Below are 8929 nucleotides of genomic sequence, written 5' to 3' on the forward strand. Positions count from 1 at the left end.
ACACACACACACACACACACACACACACACACACACACACACACACACACACACTGATGGGAAGCAGCCACATGAAACAGAAAATCACAACATCTGCTCCTTTATCCAGCATTTTCAGCAGCCCTAAGTAATTCTCCATCTCCATATATTTTGCTTTCAACTAATCTGCTGACTGTAATGAAGAGGAATATGAGAGCATAAAACTGAAAGCAGATTCATGTATGTGTGTGCATGTGTGATCTCTCTCTCTCTCTCCATATTATATACACATACACACCATCCATACAACATGTTTACCAGAGTCTTTTAATACATGCAGACATATATACATGTACACATATAGTGTGGATGTATATAGGGGTGTGTGTGTATATATATAAAGGGGGAGAGAGAGAGAGAGAGAGAGAGAGAGAGAGCGAGAGAGCGAGCGAGCGTGTGTGTGTGGGTGGGTGGTGCGCGTGTTAAAAACCCCCTCTGGTAAACATGTTGTATGGATGGTCTACTGCCTCAACAGCTGGTAAGAGAGAGAGGTAGGGGAGCCTTTAAATTGCCCATATGGGTTTACCAAAGAGTTTTTAAAATTCCTTTTATTTTAAAAACAATCCTTATATTGTCATTCAAAGGATTTTTCCTCCAAATTATCTTACTTTCCCTCCTTCCCTATAAATGGGGCTGCATGTATTTAAAGGTATTGGGTTTCCACCAAAACACATGGTTAACATTTGAGAGTTAGTGCCCTCCCGTCATTTACAAAAGTACTTTAAAAGAAGAATGAAACTGTCATAGAAAAGGAAAGTCAAAGAAAAAAAAATCATGAAACGCAACTTAAACAAGGAATCTCTTTTGAGGTTATATAGAGCAAAGTCAAATTCAGTTTTTGTCAAGCACAGGAACTCAAAAGCTTGGGTATATGTTACTCTACAAAAAAAGATGAAGAGGAAACCAGAAGAAGGAAATTTAGAAAACCTGGTAAAGTTAACAGGATTCCTATGCTGAAGTGTTAGGAAATCCATTAGCGCTGCAGTATTCTCTCTTGTATTGTATGTCTTATTACAAGTATTTATGCTGAGGAAGAAGGCAATGTACTATACTGGAGAAAAGGGTTATGATAAATGAAAGGTGGGGGAAGGACCGAAGATAGGAATGGTGGGTTAAGAGCATTATATTACAAGCTATAAATTAAATGCTGATCATTCATCTAGACAACTAGAAGAGAAAACTTGAACTGACTCCACAAAATAGTTCCACGAAGGGAAAAACCCAGATGGAACAACTCCAGAAGGTGTGAGGCTGTCCATCTGGGAACACTGCCAAAATAGGCAGTTTGGAGGCCTTAACCCTTCCAGCAGTATGCATGTGTGTGTCTTCTGAGTTTTTTCATCAGCCATGTTGTATAAGAAACAATGTTAATCATACAGCTAATCTCTGCTTCTAAATTGGCGGGGATCAAAAACAATTGATAGACATAGCCACTTAATACTACAAGAAAAGCTTCCGAGAAATGTGTAGCTTATGTATTTACTCTGATGTACATTTCTTTTCAGTAATCTATTTTGCCTGACAGTAAAACTTCATGGATATTCTGTCCATAGGCAAGGCTCAAAGCACACTATTCTCTAGCTATCCATTACAAATCTATAGCCATGTTTGTCCTTTTAAATTCTGACACCGCTGCAGCAAGTTTTGTTGGATCATTCAGTGGCAGGTCATGCTCCGTACACAGACTACTATCATTGCGTCCTATCTATCGTTATTCTAAGAACTGTTTGTTGCTGCCTATGCAATCCCATAATCCCCAGCCATATTGAAAGTATTACAACATATTCCTAGAATAAAGAGAAACAAGAAAAAAACCATAATGCAGTCTTAAAATAGGTTTAAAAGAAAGGACCTAGTCCTGAACCTCTAACTCAGGGTGGGCTCCAGCAAAAATTTTGACTGGGTGACACATGAAGAGATTCCAAATATTCAACTTTTTGAGAGGGGAAGAGCCTCCAAGGGTGTCTTCACACATCTCCGGGGTGAGGGAGGGTCACTTTAATTAGAACAGCTCTTGGGAACCACTTTAACTAAAGTGTCCACAATGTCTTGTGTACTTAGTATCCCGTGCTTCAAAGTGGCACTGGGAGTACTTTGAACCAGCTTTTTGAAGTGCAGGGACACTGAATACACGTGATGTGAAGGCTGCTGGAGCATGCTAATTAGCACACTCCAGCAGCCTTCATTAATTTAATCTGCTCTGATACGTGATAATTAGCACACATCAGAGCAAGAATTATGCATGTGTATAGGTGCCCTAAAAGTCTAAAGGGAAGGGGGTGATGGAAGCATAGTGCAGAAAAGCTTTAGCAGAAAAATGCTAGACTCAAAAGGGGCAATAGATAAGAGGGTCAGTACAAGAAAATCAAAAATGCTCAAGATGACATGCAACATATAAATAATAGGAATAAAGAACACTGCATCACCATCCCTGCTCGACCTAAGCTTAGAACAAGCCTACAGTCTAGAAACAACCTTTTATTTATCAGTGCATGAAGCTACATTTGCCATATAGGGTCCAGTCTTGTCCCAGAAAAATATTCTATTGTATTTGGGTTCCTATGCCATTCTGATCACCAAAGTATGATGTGATGAGTTTTAAAAAAACAGGTTGCAAACCGCCCATAGAAGGAAAAGAGAGATTAAAAGAAGCTGATAGAATGATTATCCAAACTATTTCCCATTAGTCAGCCTGAGGAGAACTATTAGTGATTACTATAGTCCCTCGAGAAGGACTATAAAGGAAACGGATTCATTCTACTTGTAGGATACATAACAACATCATTTCCTCATTTTCATGGCACAGCACTTTGTTCACTGAGGGTGACTGAACTGCCATAATGACACTAACACCTACTGTGACTGATGTCCAAATTCATAATGAGCTGGAGTACTTCAGGCATTAAAAGGTAGGTCTAAAAGTCTGTGAAGGATTTAAAAAAGTAAATGAGCATCACATTGGTTTAAGAAACTCAATGACTCACTATGAATTACTTGGCCAACGTTGCAACAAAATTTCAAGATAAAATATGGTCAGTAATGCTTAGGAACCTTTGGGTGGAGGGAGCTATAAAGATTTTAACAGCAACTGTTGAATATAAGAAACTTATTATGACCACACCCAACATCTCACATTATAAATCTATAAGCTTTTTTCCTTCAATGGATTTTTTTATCACCATTTTGACTTTTTTTCAATGCTCTCCTCAATACAAATGCAAAGACCATGTCTTGCTAATACTTTATCTCTCTCTGTGAATCCTACCATTTTCCTTCCTATTTTTCCCCATTCTCTAAGGTCTCTTAGCAATTTTCTGAGACTCCCCATTTCTCAGGCACCCCACAAGGGGTATTCTTGCAAAGAGAAGATAGAGCAAACATTTTCAAGTTATGTTACTGACCTTTTCAGGAGTGTGCATTTCCCACCACTACTGCTCAATCCTCTTTCCTTGTCAGTTGTCTGCTATTTCTTACTCTAACCTAGATGAGGGCTGAGTCGCATCTAGCATACTCTGTTATACGCTGTAGCTGAATGGAAGTCATTGGAGTTACAGGGCGTGTCTACACAAGATGTTTACTGCAGAGTTGTTAAATTAGCTGTGCAGTAAAATGCCAGCTTCTACACATGTGTTGAATGGAGTAAACTAATTCACTTTGCCCTAGGTTAGTACTGCCAGACACAAGTACTATCCTATGGCAGAGTTATTTACTCTGCCACAGTGTACATGTAGACGCCAAAGGGGCTGGCTGGGGAATGAGAGTGCTTCAGTACAAGGGGCTACCTGCTGGCTAGCCCTGTACTGAATCACCCTTGTGCCCCAGCCAGCTCCTTGGCAGCATATTGACCCAGGTAAGAGCAGTCCTGGGCTGGCAGGCTGACCCCCCAGTTCCCCTTCCAGCTGGGGCTTCTCTGCCCCAGATCAACATGCTGCAGTCTTGGGTACACGTGCAAACAGAGTGCCTGGGAGCCATACATTTGTAGATATGTAGACAGAGTGTAGACACACTCAGAGAGTAAAACTGAGGCCAGTTTGGTCTGGTCTTATATGAGAAACTTCCTGTAAAATGTCCTAGGAACAGGGATCCATGACTGCACCCTTTCTATACCCTCACCCTCAAGCCACTCCACCAGGAAAAGGTGATACTTCAGGAACGCAGGCTCCTAAGTGACCAGGTCTCAGGTCCAGCACCATTGTGAACACCACGAAGACAGAGAGGAGCTGATGCTAAAACCATGCCATATACATCAGGGAGAGCCAGATTCTTATTCACAGCTGGGCTCTTTTCCAATATTCTGGCAATGGAAAATGATCATAAAGTGAATGTCAGTAATGGGTGTGGTGATATTTGTCTCAATGTACTGTCAGAACAATATAATGGGGCCTTCTTTACACAGGAATCTGGTCCCAGACATCAACGTTGTATTGTCCAGTTGACAGTATATCTGCATAAAGTTTCAACTAAAAGTGAAACTGCACCAAGAAGACAATGAACCACTTCAGCAAAACTAATTTTAAAAGTGGAGGCAAAAATAAATCAGCTAACTCCTCTTAAAAGGCAGAGCTACACAGCCCACATAGTGGAAGCAGCCAAACTACTGCCATCCTCCCTCGAGAGAATAAAAGAGGACATCTGTGAGGAATCCTCCCCTCCATTTCTACAGAGCACCAAGAGCAGGAGTTGAAAAAGATAGTAATCACATTATGTTCTTTGTACATGAGGGGAAAAAAATCCCTATGTGGGGGATAAATATAACTGAGAAAAAAACCCACCTACTTTTGGAATCTGATTTCAGGCTTAAAATAAAGGGATGCTTTTTATTTGATTTCTTTTTGAAATATAACCCTTTTTTGCCATAAAGTGCTTCTAAATTCTTAAATGTACGTATGTGGGAAATATGCTGTGGATCTTTATTCCACAGGAAATAAATCAAAGAGAGATCCTCATCATCTCTCCCTCACTCTTGATACCCCCCCAAAAGTGGAAAGAACATGCACACTTTCCTAGCGGACTCAATGGACTCTGTAGCTATCACTTCACCTGCCACAGAAATTTGTAGCTCCCCTGGTTAGCTCTGCTGTCCTGCCTGAGTTCTAATTTGAATTATTAGATTTCGCATGTTTTAAGAGAGCTGTGTAGTAGTTTCAATTGACCATGATTTATGGTCTTTTCTTCCTGTCCCAAAATCTGTTGTTGCATTGCTTTGCACAGTTCAGCAGTTGAAAATCAGTTAAGCCCAAACTTCAAGTGGTAGGTGAAGTGATTCATATATATTAAGTCTGTAAAAACACTGTGGGATTCTTCAGGGGGAAAAAGACAGATTTATAAATGCAAGTCATCATTATCATCAATAAATTGGATGTTGGAGACACAATAGCTGAATTCAGGGGCAAGAACATTTCTGAGCTTCATTTATATCTAAAAATATAGATCTGCACCACAGTGCTCATGAAATTCTTTTAGCTGATTTTAATAACAGTCATTATATTAAAAAATGAAACTTCTCCTTGTGACAGAGATGAACTGGGAAGAAACAAAGAAAGAAAAGTAACTAGTGCAGCACCCCTGTGCCCTTCTGGAATTGCTGTTCATCATTCTTTCTTTCAGCAGTTCACTTGCTCCTTTTGTGCAAAAGGTACCACCATCTAATGAAACAATTAAGGCTTGACAGTTTAAATATGCTATTCTGTTCTTTTCAGACATAAGTGCCAGCCATCAAGACAAACTATACCCACTGCTTCACTATCAGCAGAGTCATTGTTATCCCAGATAGAGTGCCCTAAAAATAAAAGCCATTCTGTATGTGCAGCTTCATCAAGTCAGGTCATGTCAGCCCCACAGGACAGACTGCACTGTACTAATTTTATTATACTATTTTTAAACATGGCCTCCTTAGATCTTTGAGTGTGTCCTACATAATAATACAGAATCGACATATGGTGCTCGAGGTTTAAATCCCCCATCTTTAACCAACCCCAAACTCCCAAGTATCCCATACAGTTTGTATGTTCTAGCCACAGTAATGATGAAGTGGTTACATCTGGCTTGATGTCACCTGTTGTGCATTGCTCAGCAGTTTAAAGGTCACGAGATCAAATCAAAATTAGTATCTACCAGATCAATGTTAACATTTTTAGTGCCTTAGGCAATATTTCAGAGAGAGAGAGCTTCCTCCAAAAGATGAACTGAATTTTACAAGCCCTTGAACAGCGTTTCAGTGGGAGGATTTCATTCTGAATTACTTCAGCTGCACTAATGGTTAGGAGTCACCCTGAGTAAAAATGGGCTCTCAGACAGCAGATAAAAACCCTCATGTCATCTTGGTATGTTTGAGGAATTCAGACTCTGAGTACTAGATAACTGCCTCCCACTTGTAAATCAACTTTCACAGGAGACTGTCAAAGTTGCTCACAGAAATTAAAAAGCTCAGAAAAAGCACAGCAGATGAATGTCTCTGGGCCCCTTCTCCAAGGGCCAAAGTCTCTATAGATACAAACTGGTGTTGTTCCATTGCCTTGCAGTGAGACATGCTGATTTATGCCAGCAGATTTCTCTTACTGTGCATCCCCCTTTTTGTTCTGACCAGTTCAAAACTTAAATATTTTAGCTAGATACTAACTGTAGATATGCCTAAAAGATGCAACATACAAGGGAAACCAAACACCCCCCCCCCCAACTATCCTATAAAATTAAGCCATTTTGTCCACTCCCTAAAGTGAAAGATTAGAGGCTGGTTTCTTATCACTTGTTAGCTGTTAAGAAAAACCTCTACCTGCAATACAGGTGTTGTTAGATTATATACATTGACAAGGAAGTTGAAGTAATATCAACCAGATGGAAAATGAAGCAACTGGTGCTACAGATCTTGTAAATGATTCTGTACATGAGGTACAATAGTTAAAGCTAAAGAGATGGTGGTCAGTAGCCAGCATAGGTGCCTATACACATGCTCCAACACATTCTAATTTGAACACATCAGAGCAGACTCAATTAATCAAGTCTGCTCTGCATTCTAATTAAAACACTCTAGCATCACCACAATGTCAGGCGTACAACCCCTGCAGGTTTAAAAATAGCCACTGCAGTGCTTTAAGTAAAGCTTATCGCATAAGCTAGTTAAAACATCCCATGGCCATCCCATGTTTAGTTAAAACATCCCATGGCCATTTTTAAATGCATGGGGGCTTAATACACATGACACTGTGGTGTTTCAGTTAAGGCAGCTCTCTGGAAACCACAGCAATTAACCCCCTTCCCCACCCCAGCACATGCATAGGCAGCCTATGAACCTATTCAAAAGGAAATTCCAGATCCTTGAAGGGTGTGTGGCCAAAGATCACCAATGAAAGCGGTGTGCATGTGTGTACACACATTTATATTCTTCACTTCCTGCCTCAAACTCTATAAAATGCATGCACGCATGTATGTATGTGTTCATTAAAAACAATGCATGCATATAGATCATGTATCTTTCCACTTACCCAGTACAAAGATGACACCCAAGTAGGCAGTTGCATTACCTCCTGGTGAGATTCATGTCAGGATTTTATGCTGTAGGCAGATGAATAGAGCAGGTCCATGTAACATAAAATCTGGAAAGGGAAGAGCTAATTGTCAGTGTCAATCAGTCAAATAGATCCTGAAATGCTTTTGAGCCTATAAAAATCATATATGTCAAGGCTTGTATAACCCAATTATCTATCCCCAACAATTTAATTTGTTTCTCTGTTGCTGCTTACTCCCATACTATCCGTTGACAGATCAAGGTAATGATGAACAAGAAATGCCTAGAGACCAGGCTCGGCTGTTAGAGTCCAAAAAAAAAAACCAAACAAACACAAAGAAAGAAAGAAAAAAGCCTCTGCAAAAAAACACAGCTCCATATGCAGAAAGAAACTCTTATGCTTGTCACACATCAGATCAATCTATCAAGCTTTAACAGATACTTTATTAAAAAATCTTCTGCCAAACATCTTCACTTTTCCAGAGGTGGTACAAACAATGTAAATTGCCTGGAACAAATGGAATACTGTAAACTTTTAAGAAGCACTAGTCCTCTCTCTCCTTAAATACACCATAGGAACAGGCAGAACAACAGCACAGAAGAATAACATGCCACAGAGGTGGTCATAATTCTTTCACGTGAAACATGCATAAAAAGCTGTTAGTGATGAATACACAGGATCTGTAAATGTTTTGCACCAACTGAACCAATTAAAACTGGTTTAAACCTCACTCACCAGGTGGGAGAGCAGTAATGTGCGCTTCTGCTTAATGCACTGATAAGATGAGATGGCTCCCTCAGATTGTTCTGGAATACAGAACCGCCACACAGTGCTTCTGCAAATTTTGCTCAGAAAATTTTCAGGCTAGCAGAGACTCCGATGATGTACCTGTTGCTGAGCAGCAATTCCAAGGCACAGTAAAGACATATCTGGGCCATTAGAGCTTAAATCTCTGAAAAATACAATGTGCAATAAATGACCTTTTATCTCTGGCTCTATTTGGTGCACTCTGCTAATGCAGTGATTTCTGAGGCCAGGTAACTAACTTTCTTAGCAGAACATTGGCATTTAGTTTCTTCTTCTCTTCTTGATGAATATGCAAATATCCCAAAGTTTTGTGCTTTTTCAACTGATTTCTAGTCAGTCTTAATTCTGAGCTATGATGTGTGTGTGTATTTTATTTCAGATGATCAGTTATTGCAAAAAGTTTTGCTTTGTTTAGTTAAGTGGGGAAAGCAAAAGCAACAGTAAATGAAGCAACTACTAAATCACGGGAGCTGGAATAATCTTATACAGTGTTCTAAACCTGCAATATTACAATGCCCCTTTGTCTGGCTTTATCTTCTGAAAAAAACATGGTATGATTTAGGCACAGTTTTCATACA

General features: G+C 39.8%; 1 long non-coding RNA gene across 3 annotated transcripts in view; it reads right to left on the reverse strand.

Moving 5' to 3' along the window:
• Positions 1 to 8601, reverse strand: part of LOC109308156 — an 84142-nt gene extending 75541 nt beyond the window's left edge. For all 3 annotated transcript variants that reach the window (XR_002100510.1, XR_002100508.1, XR_002100509.1), the window contains exons 1-2: positions 8280 to 8601; positions 7560 to 7631 (exon numbers count right to left, since the gene is read on the reverse strand). This is a non-coding gene — a long non-coding RNA (uncharacterized LOC109308156). The remainder of the gene's footprint in view (positions 1 to 7559; positions 7632 to 8279) is intronic.
• Between the last annotated feature and the right edge of the window lie 328 nt (positions 8602 to 8929).

The sequence above is a fragment of the Crocodylus porosus genome, unplaced genomic scaffold (assembly GCF_001723895.1).
Source record: "Crocodylus porosus isolate Cpor-Errol unplaced genomic scaffold, CroPor_comp1, whole genome shotgun sequence".
Lineage (NCBI taxonomy): Eukaryota > Metazoa > Chordata > Crocodylia > Crocodylidae > Crocodylus > Crocodylus porosus.